A 16,491-nucleotide genomic window follows, 5' to 3' on the forward strand; every position below is an offset into this window, starting at 1 on the left:
AGCAGCCAAAATCAGTTCCCATCCCTTGCAGGCAGACAAGTCTGCAGATGGAAGGAGGACACAGCCCAGGGACCTCAGTAACCTCAGCCTCTCCTTTTGCAAGGAACCCTTTGGAGCACTGAAAGGTTGCTGGGTATTTCCCATACCATTTGCTTCTCTCCTGCTCTAGCTGACCTTTTTCTCCCCTCCATGGTTTGGACAATGGGAATGTGGGACACCTCTGTAGACCAAGGGCAGGGGCACCATCATGAACTGCTGAGCCCCGAACTGGGATACAAACCATGTGGATGTTCCCCTCTGCGTAAGGCACTATGGTTTTTCCCACTATTAGCATCTGGAAAAGTCTTCCTTTATGACAATTTATAGTAACTTGTATTTACACTCCTACAAGCTCCAAGCCATGCACCAAGACTGCTCTGGACACTCTGCCAAGCTAAAAGATGCTGGCTGGCACCCAAAGACAGTCCAAGAACAGGTAACAGCAGAGGGAGGAGGGCCCTCTTGAGTACGTGGCACCTGACCATGTTGAGTACACATCTGCTGGCAGAGTCTTTCCAAAATTTTTATGTGTAATGTCTAACCTGCCTTTGAGGGAGATACAGGGGAAATCATAACTCTCCTCAGCCCAGTTTCAGTGGTTAGTCATCTGAAGCAACAATGTGTTGTTCTCACAGGCACCAGCACGAGACCTGCTGAAGCAGCTGAAGGAATTGCAAAGCAGGTTTGCAATACAATAAATCTATTACCATATTTCATTCATGTCTGTTCATACAAGGCTCTGAAGATGTAAAGGGTAATATAAGCACTGAGTGATATTGTTAGTGTTTCAAAAGCTACTATGGCTTTTAGGTTTGATACATTTACAGCATGCAAAAAAAAGCCTAACACTCTGTCCCATAGCTGGAAAGCCATCAGTGGGCAAAGAGTGTAAAATGATCTCACAAGTATTTATCAAAACAATTCTATTAATTTGGAATAGTTGTATTTGTAAAGTATTATAGTGTGAAGTATTATTAGAGTTAGCTGGATGTCTGAGATGAATATGGGAAGATGAAGAAATTAAATATTTATTTTACTATCCTGAATGTCACTTTTGTTATGATATCTGGGTGTGGAGTGCTTTTCTGGCTGGGCCTTTCTATAAACTCGGCATTGTAAGGCACAGCACAGACCTGTCTAAATACAAAGGCAGTTTCACTTTGCTGATTGATTTTGATATAGGTGCATGTATATGGAACCTTCTGCTGTATTGTCCCAGCACCTCTTTATCCCCGGCATCAGCCTTCAGCACCTTGGTCCTGTGGCACTTTGGGAGCATTTCCCTGTTCCTAAGAAGTATTGGCTTGTCTGAAAATTCCAGGGAAAACATTTTGAAGTTAATATATTGGGCTTCTAGCTTTGTAACAGAGCTTGTTTTGCAGAGAAGTGTTTTCAGTGTTACCTTTCCTTTTGCCAATAGGAAAATAATTTCAGTGGAAAGTCCAGGAGTTGTGACTAAATCAACCACTGCAGAAAAGGAGCGCTTTAATCATAAAAGAAAGCATTAGAAAAAGAGGCTGGGCAAGTGGACACACCATCAAAACAAACAAAAAAACCATAAGCATATAAAATAAAAAATATATATTAAAAAAAAACCACTTTGAGCTGTTGATTCTCATGGGAGCTGTGGGCAAATAATTTCCTGTATCCACTTTCATCTGTGGCTGCATTTCTTGGTAACATCTCATCTCCTGGGGTTCCAGAAAGACTCGTAGGATCCGCTGTCATATCCTTACTGGGAATAGGATCCACTGATAATATCTGTCAAAGATATAAGGAAGGAAAACCCAACTCTTAATAGGAGATAAACAAAAGATTCTAAAATTATTGTTCACAAAACAGCTAAGGCATAGAAATATTTAATCAATCTATTTAGAATAGTTTGATTAATAATTTTGATACTATATCACAGAAGAAGAAAATAGACATAATTAACAAATATTTCATTCTTAAAGAAAGCTTGATGCTCCTATTTTTCTCATTACTATCTAAATATATATCCCTAGCAGTATATTTACAATTTTCTTATGAGCTGTTGTCATGGTTTAATCCCAGCCAGCAGCTCAGCCCCACGCAACCGCTTGCTCACTCTCCCACAGAGGGATAGGGGAGAGAATTGGAAGAGTAAAAGCGAGAAAACTCATGGGCAGGAATAAAGACAATTTAATGGGTAAAGCAAAAGCTGTGCAGGCAAGCAAAGCAAAGCAAGGAATTAATTCATTTTTTCCCATGGGCAGCCAGGTGTTCAGCCATCTCCAGGAGGGCAGGGCCCCATCACGTGTAACAGCAACTTAGGAAGATAAGTGCCATCACTCTAAACATCCTCCCTCTCCTTCTTCTTCTCCCAGATTTATACACTGAACATGACACCATATGATCTGGGATATCCCTTTAGTCAGTCGGAATAAGATGTCCCAGCTGTGTCCCCTCCCAACGACTTGTGCACGCCCAGCCTACTCATTTGGAGGTGACATGAGAAGCAGAAAAGGCCTTGATGCTGTGTAAGCACTGGTCAACAATAACAAAAACATCCCAGAGTTATCAACACTGCTTTCAGCACAGGTCCAAAACATAGCCCCATACTAGCTCCTATGAAGGAAATTAAATCTATCCCAGCCAAGACCAGCACAACTGCATATTCAAAGTGTTGTAGGTAGCACAGACGGTTTCCCATGGACAGCAAGAGTTGCATAAGGGTAAACTGAAGTGCTCTTTGAAAGGTACTTAAAGAATAACTCAATCATCAGACACAGTCAACATGGGCTCACAAAGGGAAAGACTCTTTTAACTAATTTGATTATCCTACTGTGATAAGGTCACCCACCCAGTGGATGAGGGGAAGGTTATGGATACAGTTTTTCTGAATTATAGCAGGGCTTTTGATAGTCACAGAATCACAGAATATTCTGAGTTGGAAGGGACCTATAAGGAGCATCGAGTCGACCTCTCAAACGAAAGGCCCATGCAGGGATTGAACCCACAACTTCGGTGTTATTAGCACCATGCTCTGAGCTAATCTCAGGGTCAGATAACTCACAGCATCCTTCAGGACAAATTGTCCACCTGTGGGATGAGTGGGCAGAGCTGGGGTAAGCTGGGCAGAAGGGCAGAGCTTAAAGGGTTGTAGTGAATGGGGCTACATCTGCCCGGTGAACTGTCCCAGCAGTGTTCCTCAGAGATCAATCCCAGAACCAGTTCTGTTCAATATATTTATTAAGGATGTGGATGTAGGAGTTGAATGCGCCATTAGCAAGTTTGCGGGTGATACCAAACTAGGAGGTGTCATTGACTCTCTTGAAGGACAAGATGCCTTGTGGAGGGATCTAGATAGCTTGCAGCATTGGGCGATGATTAATGGCATGAAATTTAACAAGTCTGAATGCCAGATTCTGCACCTGGGATGGGGTGGCTGGAGAGCAGCCCTGCAGGAAGGGATCTGGAGGTGCTGGTCAGCAGCAGACTCAGTAGGAGCCAGCAGCATGCCCAGGCATCCCAGAGGACAAACACATCCTGGAGTGCATCAAACTCAGCATCACCAGCTGGTCAACAGAGCTGACTGTCTCACTGTAACAGCATCCGTGCAGCCTCACCTTGAGCACTGTGTGGTGTTCTTGCCCTCTCAGCTGGAGAAGAATGTGAAGATCCATGGGAAAGGATGACTATAGATTGCCTCATTTCACACATATTCAAGGGAGACAAATTATTCTCTGTACTTCCAAATTTTTGAGCAACTGTTTTTTCAGCTTTAAGTGCAGTTCTTTCAAGAAAATTTATGTGAGTGATTAAGGCTGGGGAAAGGTTGATTGACTGTTTGCTAGCTTGGGCTTTTAACAGAGAGAGAAAAAGGTAAGTAACTTGGTATTAGTAGCCCCATTAGCTAGTGTTTGTGGAAATGAAGGCTTCAAAATCAATGCTCTGCCTTGTGACATGATGACATGAGGGAAGAAGGCCCCAGTGCAAGAACGATACGTACCCATTCCAACAGAACTGGACCAAGATGGGATCAGACATGCAAAGGCCTAGAACAATTTGCAGATTTTCTCTAGACAAGGAAGACCAGCAACATGTGGGAAACACATGTCCATTCAAAGCTTCACAGCATACTCTGGTGGTCACTGGCATGTAGCATAACCTCAGTTGATCCAAAACCTTTCATCCAGTGTCCTACTCAGAACAAATATATTCTCTTTGCCTCTCCAGATTCCTTAGCTTTTCTTTCCTTTCTCCACATTCTTCCATACCAGTTCCAGCCTTCCAGTCAGCATTACAAACTCAGCTATTCATCCAGTAGATTAATATATTTATTACACCAGTGCAGCTTGATATGTTCTTCTGCTTTGATCTTCTCTATAAAGATAACACATAAAATTTCCCATTTGAATGACACCATATCGTCTTTTAAAAATCCTGATTTTAATGTGTCCACCAAAGAAAATGTGCCATATTAATTTAATATAGCTCAAACAGTTAAAACCACTCTCTAAAAATATTTGAATCTTATTTCTACTCCAAAACTGTCAGCCTGCAGCTTAAGGTCGTTTTGTCTCATATGGTACCAGAGTTCTAACTCTTAGCATTGGTTAACTAGGGCTTTCATGCAACATAATTATCAATTCTATGTAGTGAGAGAACCTCAAATCTATACCTTAAATTCTAACTTTCCTTTTTATTAAAATAATCAGATTGAACCCCATGAGTCTTTCACCAGAAGATCTAATCTTTCACCACTTCTGATCTCCCTGTACCTACCTGTGATTCCCTCTTTGTACACTGAAGGATCTGATCAGCTTATTTAGATTACTTTGCCTGACAGAGTCCTGTGGAGAGTTACTTTTAACGAGTCAGAGCTGCCTATCTCACAAGAAAGGCTCGTTTTCTGTTTTCCCGGAAGTATGGCATTACCTTTACTGGTGTGCTTGATTCAGAAGTCCTATCTCTTTTTTTTATTAGCTGCCTGTCTCTGTTACTTACCCCTCCCCAGTCTCCACATTGGTTGCAAACCTTTTCTGCAATGATTTCCTTTCAGATCTTCAGTTCAAAAAATTGAAGAAGATAGGACCTAGAATGACAAGATGCAACTAAAAATATTGAGAAGTGGTGATCAATTTATTATAATATTATGACATCTAACCAATTTACTACACTTCAGGCAGTAAATTACATTGCTCTTTATTAAAATGCTACAGAGTACATTATCAAACATTTTACGAGACTTGCTTTTCAAGCAAATTTTCAGTATAAGAAAAAACACGCTGAACGACAGGTTAGTTTCAAGAGATTTTCCCTGAAAACTGTGGGTTTGAAATTAATTGTATTAACTTGTTCCATTCGTTATTTAGTGAGAATTTCATCCACAATTATGGAGGTTTTTTACATGATCAGTATAAAGTTAAAAGGCTTAAAAGGTAAAGGGTTGCAATTTTACCCCTTTTATTATGGCATGTCTTTAATTTTTGCTGTGTCCTCTAAAACTTAGCACTGTTCCAAGATTTATTGAAAAGTGCCATTAATCATCCAAAGACCTCTTCGGCAAGCTCTTATAAAACTCTCAGATGCAAATTATCTAGATGTCCCAATTTTAAAATGTCTAGCTTTAGCACCTGCTGTTTAAATCTTTTGAGAAATGTTGGAATGGAAAGTGTTTCAGTATCAGGATCAGCATGTAATATGATTAATTCCCATGGTTTTCCCCGAATACATAACAAAAGTATTTCACAGAATCACAGAATGGGTAAGGCTACAAGGGACCACAGTGAGGCATCTCATCCAACCTCCCTGCTCAACCTCAGAGTCTTCCTAGAGCACATGACACAGGATTGTGTCCAGACAGTTCTTGAATACCTCCAGTGAATGTCCATCTCTCCAATGTGTTGAGGTCCTTCTGAGGGGCTGCACAGCCCTCTGGGGTATTGACCACTCCTCCCAGCTTTGTGTTGTCAGTGAACTTGCTGAGGAGGCATCTGCCCTGTCGTCCAAGTCATTGATTAATAAGTTCAACAATACTGGGACGAGTATTGAATCTCAGGGGACACCACAGGTCTCCAACTAGACCCTGTGCCACTGATAATGATCCTCTGCAATCTGCTGTTCAGCCGGTTCTCAATCCACCTCACTGTCCACCTCATTGTCCACTCACCCAGTCCACACTTCCTTAGTTTGCCTGTGAGGACATTTTGAGAGATAATGGCAAAGGCCTTGCTGAAGAGGTAGACAATATCCCTGCTCTCCCTTCATCCTTCCAGGTAGCTGTTTCATCACAGAAGGCAATCAGGTTGGTCAAGCACGATTTCCCTTTAGTGAATCCATGCTGACTACTCCTGATCACTTTCTATCATCCATGTGGATAGAGATGACCACCAGAATGAAGTGCTCCGTCACCTTTCCAGGGATTGAGGTGAGGCTGATGGGCCAGTAGTTCTCTGGGACCTCCTTCTTGCCCATGTTTGAATGCTGGGGTGACATCTGCATTTTTCCAGTCCTCAGGCCTGTCTCCTGATCTCCATTACCCTTCAAAGATGATCGTGAGCTGCCTCACTGTGGTATCCACCAGCTCTCTGAGCACTCATGGATGCATCCCCTCAGGACAAATGGACTTCTGAGTGTCAGGTTTTCCTAGGTGTTCTTTAACCCAACCCTCCTTGACCAAAGGAAAGTCTTCCAACATTCCTTTACCCTGGTCTCCTGGGTCAGAAATTTCTGGGGGCTAGCCTTGCCAGTGCAGACCAATGCAAAGAAGGCTTTCAGTAACTCTGCCTTCTCTGTTACCAGGAATGGTAACAGAGGGTACCCCCTCCATTTAGTGATGGGCCTGCATTATCCTTTTTTTTCCTGTTGTTACTGATATATTTGGAAAAGCCTGTGTTGGTTCCCTTGACTTCCTTGACCACATTTAATTCCAGATGGGCCTTGAACTTCCTTGTCTCATTTCTAACTCTGACAACCCCTCTATATCCATTCCAAGTTCCCTGATCCTGCTTCCATCTCCTGTGTGTTTCCTGCTTATGCCTGAATAATGGCAGGGTTCTTTATTCATCCACACAGGTCTCTTTCCCCCTTTGCCCAATTTCTTGCTCATCAGGATACATTGTTCTTGAACCTGGAGGAAGTGATCCTTAAATATCAACCATCTCGACCCCTCTTCCCTTCAGGGCCTGTTTCCAGAGGATTTTTTCAGGATTCTTGAAGACACTAAAGTGAGCTCTCCTGAAGTCCATGGTTGTAAGCTTGCTTTCTGCCCTGCTTCCTCCTTGCCCAAATCTGAACTTCACAATCCCATAGTCACCACAGCCAAGGCTGCACCCAACCTTCACATCTCCAACAATACCTTCCCTGTTTGTTAGTATGAGGTCAAGGAGCACACCATTCCTTGTGGAATCCTCCATCACCTGTGACAGGATATTGTCATCAATGCTTTTGAGGAATCTCTTGGACTGTTTGTGCTTCACTGTGTTGCTTCTCCCACAGATGTCAGGGTAGCTAAAGTCCCCCACAAGAACCAGTTCCTGAGACTAGTTCAAGCTCCCTACAGAAGGCCTCAACCACTTCCTCCTCCTGATCAGGCAGCCTGTGGCAAATACCCACAACAGCATCACCCTTACTTAGTCTGCCCTTTAATCCTAACCCATAAGATCTCTACTTGCTCATCATCCACTCCAAGACAGAGCTCAATACATTCCAAATGTTGTCTCACACAGAGGGCCACTCCACCAGGACACCTTCCAGGTCTGTCTTCCCTGAAAAGCATGTAGCCCATCATGGCAACATTCCAGTCATGGGAGCTGTCCCACCATGTCTCCATAATTGCAGTGAGGTCAAAGCCCTGTGACTGCACACAGATCTCTAGTTGCTCCTCTTTGTTCCCCCTACTGTGTGCGTTAGTGTACAGACACTTTATGGAAGTATTTGATTGTGTCAATGTCTCAGTGGTGGTGCACAGGGACACCCCATAGTTCTGTCTTGTACTTATGTCTTTGGCTGTTTGTGCTTTCTCAAGATACTCTCTCTTAAGCCTCTTTTTGCTACTAGGGTGGTTGCTATATTTGCCTAACACTTCTGTTTTTCTCCATTATAACTGACACTTCTTCCATTTCTCATCTCAGTGGCCAATACTAATTTTTTTCCTAAGCTTCCCAGTATCTTTCCAACTGGTTTTGGCTCAATTTATTCCTCAACTCCAATTACTGATTTATTTTTTTTATTTCTATTATCAGGCTTTTGGACTTCTTATTTCTTACATGTTCTAGAGTTTATTCTATCTCCATATAGTAATCTGGTTATAACCTTCTTGTGGTCTAATTTTGGCATATAGTTCTGTGATTATTTCCTCTCTATCCATTATGATTAAATCTGTTGTACTGTTCAGTTCTGCTAAATTGTTTAAAATTCAGTATCTGGAAAAATCTAGAATATTTTACTGTTGACAGAATGGGAGACCCAGCATGTCATTCAAATTGAAACTTCCAGCATCTTATGGGTTTTTTCATTCTAGCACAGAGTATAGGGAGGCATTAGAAAACCCTACTACAGTGATTTTATGAATTCTGTTGAAAGCTAATTACAAGCATCTCCTGTTTTTTCACAGAAAAGCATTTGCTGTAATTTTCATGACCTCATATGAACCATGCAGGAACAAAGAAATGCAAGAGATGTTACCAGACCCTTTCCCATGTGCAGCTACTTGACATAATACCTCGCAGAGCCAGATTTATGTCATCTCCAGGCTTCAGCAGCTCCTTCAAAGAGATGAGTATGCATGATGGATGCTGTATGACCATCTTCTACACCCTTCTACACAAGAATCTACAATAACAAGCAACAAACACAAATTCTTTTCTCAAAGTATCAGGTGACGTTATGGATAAAGCCAATGCCTGTCCATACCTTCTCTACTGCGCTGAAACACTGAACCCAGTCCCAAGCACATATGCCAGACAGGAGTTCCTGTCTACAGGGGCAACCTTCTATCTGGTGCCAGAACCTGAGTGAAGGGCATTCCATGCTGTACCACCACAGGCTTGCACGCTCCAGGGAAACTCGTCAGTTGCTGGGACCAAAGCAGCTGTTTTCTCCTGGCATCACATTCTCAAACCACAACTCCTCTAAAAACAGAGGGCAAACTTGGTAGGGGGGCAGGGGGGAGGGGAAACAGGAAAGGAGAAGAGGGGGAGGGAGAGGATGCCCCTTGACTCAAAGAAAGATAACAGCACATTTTATGTGGCCTGCCATTCCCCCTCCCCTCTTGACTATTCCTAAATAGGTTACATTTGGGGCCCTTTGCATTCCAGGCATGTGAGTTCTATGGGTGGCATCCAGTGACAGCAATGCAAACATTTATTACGAGGTTAGGGGTGCTGGTGTATAGACCAACAAATAGTCTTTTTCCTCCCATCCCTTTGTGCCTCAGTTAATTTTATTGATATCTTGATTGGATGGAAAATGAGTGCTTATTTGTTCCAACTTCTACACTGGTCATCAGGTGAACCTAGCTGACCCATTCCTTACAAGGCTTGCAGGAGGCCTCCTCCCCTCAGGGCTGAAGGCACCATCCACTCATGGTGCCAGCCCCATCTCCAGCCAGCATCCTTCTTTGCCTCCAGCTCCCCAGGCATGCCCAGTTCTCTGGCCATGCTCAACCCTGTGATGCATTCTGTTCATGTGCTGGTTGAGGACAGGAGAACGGTTAATTAAAATCATCCTATAGTCATGCATAAAAATAAAAGCATGGTTTGGACCTTATGCAAAGAAGTTTACTTTATTTCTAATCTGCCTGTTCCCACATATCACACAGAAGGACCTAAGAGATGTTTGATTTGCCCCCAAAACCTCAAGCTGGTAAGGCTCTGGCTTGGCTGCCTAGCTTGTAGATCAAGTCAGCATTTGAATGACTCCTAGACTTTTGAATACATAACAAAAAGAGGTAAAATAGGTATTTTCAGCTTGTCACAGGTAATTTAAGGGAACAAATGAAAGGCTATGTTCTATATGGGTGACTCTTTTCCCATTGAATTTCAAAGGCCTGCTGACACGCCTCTCAAAACTGTGCTGAGAAAAGGATTTTTGATAAACAAGAGTGTCAGGAAACATTAACAGTCAGGGTCCTGTCCAACTCCTGATATTGCATATTCATACTGTCACACAGCACTCTCACTTATTCTTCATCTATGCTTCTAGGTGCAAGCAAGAGGGGTTAATAAGAAATATTCCTTCAGTAAACCACAGTGCCTTAGGGGTTCCTTATTCAGCTACCAATACCATGAAGCCATTTAAAAGGATAAGTAAGTAAATAAATAAATAAATCCATTGCCCAGGGATGATTTTCACTTTGGCTCCAATTTTAATCAGGATAATAACACCCAAGAGCAGCATGGCAGTGCTTTTTCTTTCATTTTGTGCCATGTTCAAGTGATGTTGTTTCACAGCTTTAATAGTCCTGTCAGCATTCATCAGCAAATCAAGACATCCTCCAGAATACCATCATAAAAACACAGTGGATTTTTAATTAGAACAGGGCAGCCCTTAGCACACCAACTACATGTTAAATTGATATTTCTCACTACAAGTTCAAGATTACCCAGTTTCAGCTGTTTCCAAATGAAGCAAATCAAGCTTAATGTGGGCTCAGCTGAACAAATGTATTTTCTTAGCTTTACAGCAGCTTTTAACTTTTAATGTTGTGTCCTTTTTTTTCCTTTTTTAAAATATGATGTTATGGTAGGAAAATGTTACGCTTGCCTATGTGAGATTTACAGATGACCTTTTTTACTGAACAAAAGTTTTGTGAGACACTGGACAGAATATAAATCCCAGACTCTACTCCATCAAAAGCTGATAAATAAGTGAGGAAGATTAAGAGTGTAGTTTAATGAGCCAGTATGTTTTCCATTACAGCTGTAATTATTTGCCAAAAATTGTCCTTTCCACATTCATTTTGTTTTGAAAAACAATGAGTCCTTCATAAAACCATCTAGTAGGTTTTCTGGATGCACCATTTTTTAGGAGATCAGTGGTTTGTGGTCTTGTTGATGTGGATGAGAAGAAGTTAAAGTCATTTGTTGCTTTTCCTGAAATCTTAAGTACCACAAGCTGCTGGATTGTTTCTCATTAGTATCTGGGAATTACTAAAGTGTACTCTTTACTAATTGTACTGGATTCTCATCCAGTCCCGTTTTATGGTAACAAAAACCACAGGAAAAAAAGTGGTTTTTGTTACTTCTGTATTACTTTTCCATAAATTATGTGGAGTGTATTTGCCTGTCATTTTTCTCTTTAGCCGATCACTACTCAGAAGGTGTGACATCAGGAAAATTAAACACTTTCAAAGATTAGCTCAAATAGGTGGAAGAGGTGAAGCTGAAATCAGGCAACATGCACTTCACTTGTTCCTTGCCCTAAAGAGCAGGAGGACAGACTGGTGGGGACTGCAGCCCATCCCCAGGGCAAAGTGAGTTCATGCACTTGTAGCTCAGCAGTCTCACCTCCCATGTACACGGGCTTACCTGAAGCAGCATAAGGAAACTGGGAGTCAGGCACACAGCTCACCTCCCCATCTTAACAGACACTCACTAGAGAAGTTTTTCTAATCAGCACAGCTGTATTTGCCCTTAATAATTCATGAGTGTTATGTACCGGCCCACTTATTCGTGGAATATAGGCATTACCCTAGAAAGAGGCCAAAGCACAACAGCAGGAAGGAAAAAGCATGGTTAGACCCTCACTTGGCTGAGGATTGTATCCTGGAGTCCTTCTAGATGCTGCAACTCTTCCATCCATTTGGAGTTTGACCTGAGGGTCTACAGATCTCAAAAATATCATGAAGGAGTTGAGTCCCTTGGAAAGGGATTGACAGTAGCCAATGTGCTGAGCAGGGAGACCACTACACTGTACAGTGGAAAATTGGTGGTAATGCAGAGGCAACACTGCTCTTGATGCCTTGCTTCTGAGGTGGGCTGGTAGTGTGAGAGCTGCAGACATCAAGGGATGCACCATCACTTGCCTTCCATTGACCTCCTTCACCCTGCCTTGTGGAAGGGGTCTGGAGGACAGCAGGGAGCTGCACCAAGGTCATCCAAGCAGACGCCACATGCTGCTGCACCAGAACTTCATCCCCTTCATCTGGATTTCCTCTCACAAATAAAGACCTGATACTAAGGGCTCTCTGGTGCCATTCCTTCTAGCAGCAAATTGCTCTGTATATACTTTTCCTTGATTTCTCAGGAAACCTGCAGGATATGCAGGCTGTTCAACCAGCTTATCCCATACATGGAATGATGCACTCCAACAGGATAATGGAATCAAAATCTTTCTCCAAACTTATCTGAGGTGTCTTGTTGGTTTTGGGTTTAGCCCTAAATTTTTGATTATTTTTTTTTTAAATAAATATATATGTCACAGTAAGACATTCTCTCTCATTTAACTAAGTGTACAGCCCAAAAGTCAATCATCAAAATTAAATTAATCAAGCACAAACCTTAACTTTTAAACAGCAATGGAGCTTGAAAAAAGATCTTGTACCTTAAATTTCATGTGTAAATTATGACTTCACTCTCAAAATTTATCTTGGCCAAATTTCTGGAGTAAATCCATCAAATGCAATCTTCTGTGGGAAGCTTCCTTCTGAAAAACAATTTCCTATGTTGAGAAGCAGAGGATAAGTACAATAACAAATTCATCCCTTTGCATAAGGCTGTTTTATGCTAATATCATAATAATGATATTATGATAATATCATTTTCACATCATGATAATGCAAAACTCAGAGGGACTGAGACAATATCTGCATTTTACCATTTAGCATCTGTTTCAGCTCCATAATAAGGCTCAGACCTGAAAGGTCCCCAATTCAGCAAACACTGAAGGGCACAATTTACTTCAAGCTTACAATGGGGACTTCAAAATTCATGGGAAATCAAACAGACCAAAAGAAGTGGAGCAAAGAAAACACACTCCATCATAATACAAAAGAACAAAATTAATCACACATACAGTGACCTCCACGGTGCTGGACTTCCCATTAGAGAAGGTGAAAGTCCATCTCCATCCACATGAGTTTCCCCATTCCATTTAGCAAGCTGTTTCGTCACAAGTACTTACTTCTATCTGTGCGTGACTTGCCTGGGAGTGAGACATCAGCCTTCAGGGAAGCATCATGGCATGGAGCTGGGGTTTCATGGGAAACATGACAGTATACTTTGATGGAGTCATCCTCTTCGCAAGAGCAGGTAACTTCAGCACTTTCCAGGTGGCACTTGAGATACGGTCATTGACCCTTGAGAACTGTCTGAGTTGGTCACAGAGGTGGAAATAATGCAAACCAGAGCTAAGAGAGACAGACTGGACACATAACCTGATCAAGACATTTACATATATTATGTACAGAGGAAAGAGCATTTCAGGTACAAAAAAAAAACAGAGTGAAATGAAGGGCCTTGGTTCTGCTTGTGCTGGTGACTTTGTTAATACATGACATTATTCTGTATGTTTGCATTTTGCACATAAGGGAAAGACAGAAGCACTCAGCAACTAGAAATAATTTACATAAATGACGGTATAGGCAACACGGTGAATCACTCACAAAAGGCAGGTAATAAGATATGAGAAGCACCCTCTTCCCTTCTATATGGCACTCGGCAGACTAAGTTCCACCTACGATGTGGCAGTCAGGTAATTACCTCTGCTAGCTCATGGCCCAACTTTCCTCTGAAAAACCCTCCAGCTGGGCTGTTGCTGAGAGGTGGGAATCGTGGCTTAAAGCTTCCAGGCCCCCCCATGTCATGATCAAATCATGGCGATTTTAGGTGAAAAGGGGCCAGAATATTGTCTTCCAACAAATTCATAAAGATTTCCCAGTGGGAATGTCTCAGTCCCTCTTATGAAGAGAAATAATTAAGGAAAGACGTGAGAAACACTACTGGAAATCCACCAGTGAAAGAAAGGATTTGTTTTCACAGTTCAAATAATTCAACTAGAGAAGTACTAGCTAGCAGAGAGAAACTCACATAAACATTTCACAAGTGGGTAGCAGGGAGCAAAGAACCAGAAAGGAGTAAATAAATTATTCCTCTCTGCCACATAAATCATGCAAATTGTAAGCCTTCTGCAGCAGATGCTTTAGAGACTGTGTTTCCTCTAGAAGTTGGTACTGCATGCAGCAACAAGGAACCCCAAATTATTTAATGGGGTCTCTATACACTGGAACAAGACAAACAGAAAATTACATGCAGATAATAATAAGGTAAATACAGTCCTGGAAAGGGCTGTACAGCCATGACCACGTCACCTAACACTGTGCATCACTGAGCTATTGTGCCTTCCTGTGCTGAGGATGTTGTAGACCCAAAGCTGCAGACACTCAAAGGCTGCCCAAAACTCCAGCTGCCCCTGCACCATGGCAGTTTGTAATCTAATGCTGCATTATTTTCCCATGTGCTCTTGCTTAGGGAACAGATCAGGAAACAGTCCCAAACAAAAAGCATCCAAGCAAAAATGATATGGTGATTTCTAGACAGGATTTTACAGAGCATATGTGGCATTTCTGTTAAATTTGTAATTGGGTAGACATATCTTAATGCAGCTTCAAAGAAGTGGTGAAGAGAAACTTGAAAGAGGGAGAAGGAAATGTTCCCATTGGGAACACTAGATTGAATATTTTGTATACATGCCTATTGCCCTCCCCCCAGATTACAGTGGGTAATCCATGCATGCTTAATCTTTGGGCTCTCAGATTAGTGTACTTTAATTAGTGTACTTTAATTAGTACATGCAGTGTTAGTGAGGTAATATTTCATCATGTTTCAACTAGGAAAGATTTTGGCACAGTGAAATCTTTTCTTAGTCCAGATTGGAATAACAGGGGTTATATAAATGTAAATTACACAATTTGACAGCTGTGTTACATCAGCATGTTATGACTTAAAGAGCTAAATCCCAAGTGCCCTCACTGACCAGTGATATCAGGCTCCCATTGAATCTTGCCAGAGGAAGGGGCCTGCAATAGACAACCCTGGTGCAGAGCTCGCACAGCCGCACCTTCTCGCCCTCCCCATTAGCAGCCCATATCCCCACCCTGCTCTGGTCATTCATAGGCTTTCTGTGTGCTTGTGTGCTCCTCCTCCTTGACCCACTGCCAGCCATTCAAGAGTTTCTTCCTTCTCATATCCATCATGCCTTCTTTCCTCAGTCTCTGGCTTTAACCTAATTGGCCTTTCTTCTGCTTTCTTACGACTCATGATCTTTCTTTTTAACCTTCCTTTACCTACTTTTAAGTTTTTCTTCCCACTTCTGCCAGAATAGCTTTATGATATTTAAATTGTTTACTATAACTCTGCACCTGTTTGAGCATTTACAGTCTCTTCTCCCATTCCCATTGTCATTGTCCTTCCAGCCCATTGCATTTCTCTTTCACTGGCTCTTTGTCTTCTTGCCTGCCCTCTCTCTAGCTCTGTTTTGCTGTTAGTGGCCGAGTAGGGCCATGGGTGCCAGTATGGAGCCATCCGTAAGGCTATAGCATGTACCCTGCACATGGGAGGCTTTTTAGATGGAAGAGGAGGGATTTGTTGGACGCAAAGGCCCAAAATTGCACTCAATCTCATGGTCAGGTGGCCTTGGCAAGGTTGAGGTTCTCCCATGACAACAGTGACTACATATCTTAGTGATACTTCTGCTCCAGGAAACAAACCAAAATTAACTGGTTCCTGGATACCTCATGCATTTCCCAAACACTCTTCATTAGACTAGAACAGAAAATGTTACTGATGGTGAAAGGACAAATCAAGATGACCAGGCCATCTCGATAAGGATTCCTTTCCATCTATTCACCGCCACTTTCTTACAAACGTCTTGCTCAAAGTAGGAATCATCTTGGTTTGGCCTGGACTATACAAAAATTGGTCATCTGCAGGTGATGCATCACCAACATCTTGTTCTCCTCACCACAGTTTTTCCCTCTTTCCCCTGCTTTCCAGTGTGCCTCTTGTCCCAGTAACTGACTTACCCTGAAGATGCTGCAGCAAGTACCTAACCTGGTTCGTCTGCAACTCCTACAGCCAAGCCAGGCTATCAGAGTTTTTTCTGTTGTTCTTGGTCCCTACCACATCTCAGAAGATTCTGCTTCTTAGGTCTGGAAGAAACAAGAACTTCCCAAAATTTTGTCCCAGTATCAAGTCATCTATAACATTAGCTTCTTTGCAGACTTGTTTGCTATCCCCTTTGCTATCTCCTCTCTGTGTCCAGAGTCTAGCCTGGGCATACAAGACTGGAATTTGCCTTCTACCCAGGACACATCTAATACAACTGTTTTGTCACTAACCCCCCCAAATCTATTTTTTTAATCTAGGAACTTAAAAAAAAGTCAATGAAAATTATTGAAATATTTATGCAAATGAAATATGATTTAGCCTGTCTTTTCCATCAGGCATCAACAGATTGTTTTTAAACCTATATCATTCAAAGCCTCCT

At 42.1% G+C, this 16,491-nt stretch overlaps 1 long non-coding RNA gene across 2 annotated transcripts; it reads right to left on the bottom strand.

Annotated features, from left to right (window-relative positions):
• Positions 1-966: 966 nt before the first annotated feature.
• LOC116792723 lies at positions 967-12,646 on the bottom strand. 2 transcript variants are annotated; one of them, XR_004359251.1, is made up of 4 exons: positions 12,550-12,646; positions 8,729-8,838; positions 5,011-5,098; positions 967-1,800 (listed from the first exon to the last, which is right to left on the bottom strand). It is a non-coding gene; the product is annotated as an uncharacterized LOC116792723 (long non-coding RNA). The 2 variants fall into 2 exon arrangements; XR_004359250.1 differs by lacking the exon at positions 12,550-12,646 and adding an exon at positions 9,017-9,268.
• Between the last annotated feature and the right edge of the window lie 3,845 nt (positions 12,647-16,491).

This window comes from Chiroxiphia lanceolata, chromosome 1 (assembly GCF_009829145.1).
Source record: "Chiroxiphia lanceolata isolate bChiLan1 chromosome 1, bChiLan1.pri, whole genome shotgun sequence".
Classification (NCBI taxonomy): domain Eukaryota; kingdom Metazoa; phylum Chordata; class Aves; order Passeriformes; family Pipridae; genus Chiroxiphia; species Chiroxiphia lanceolata.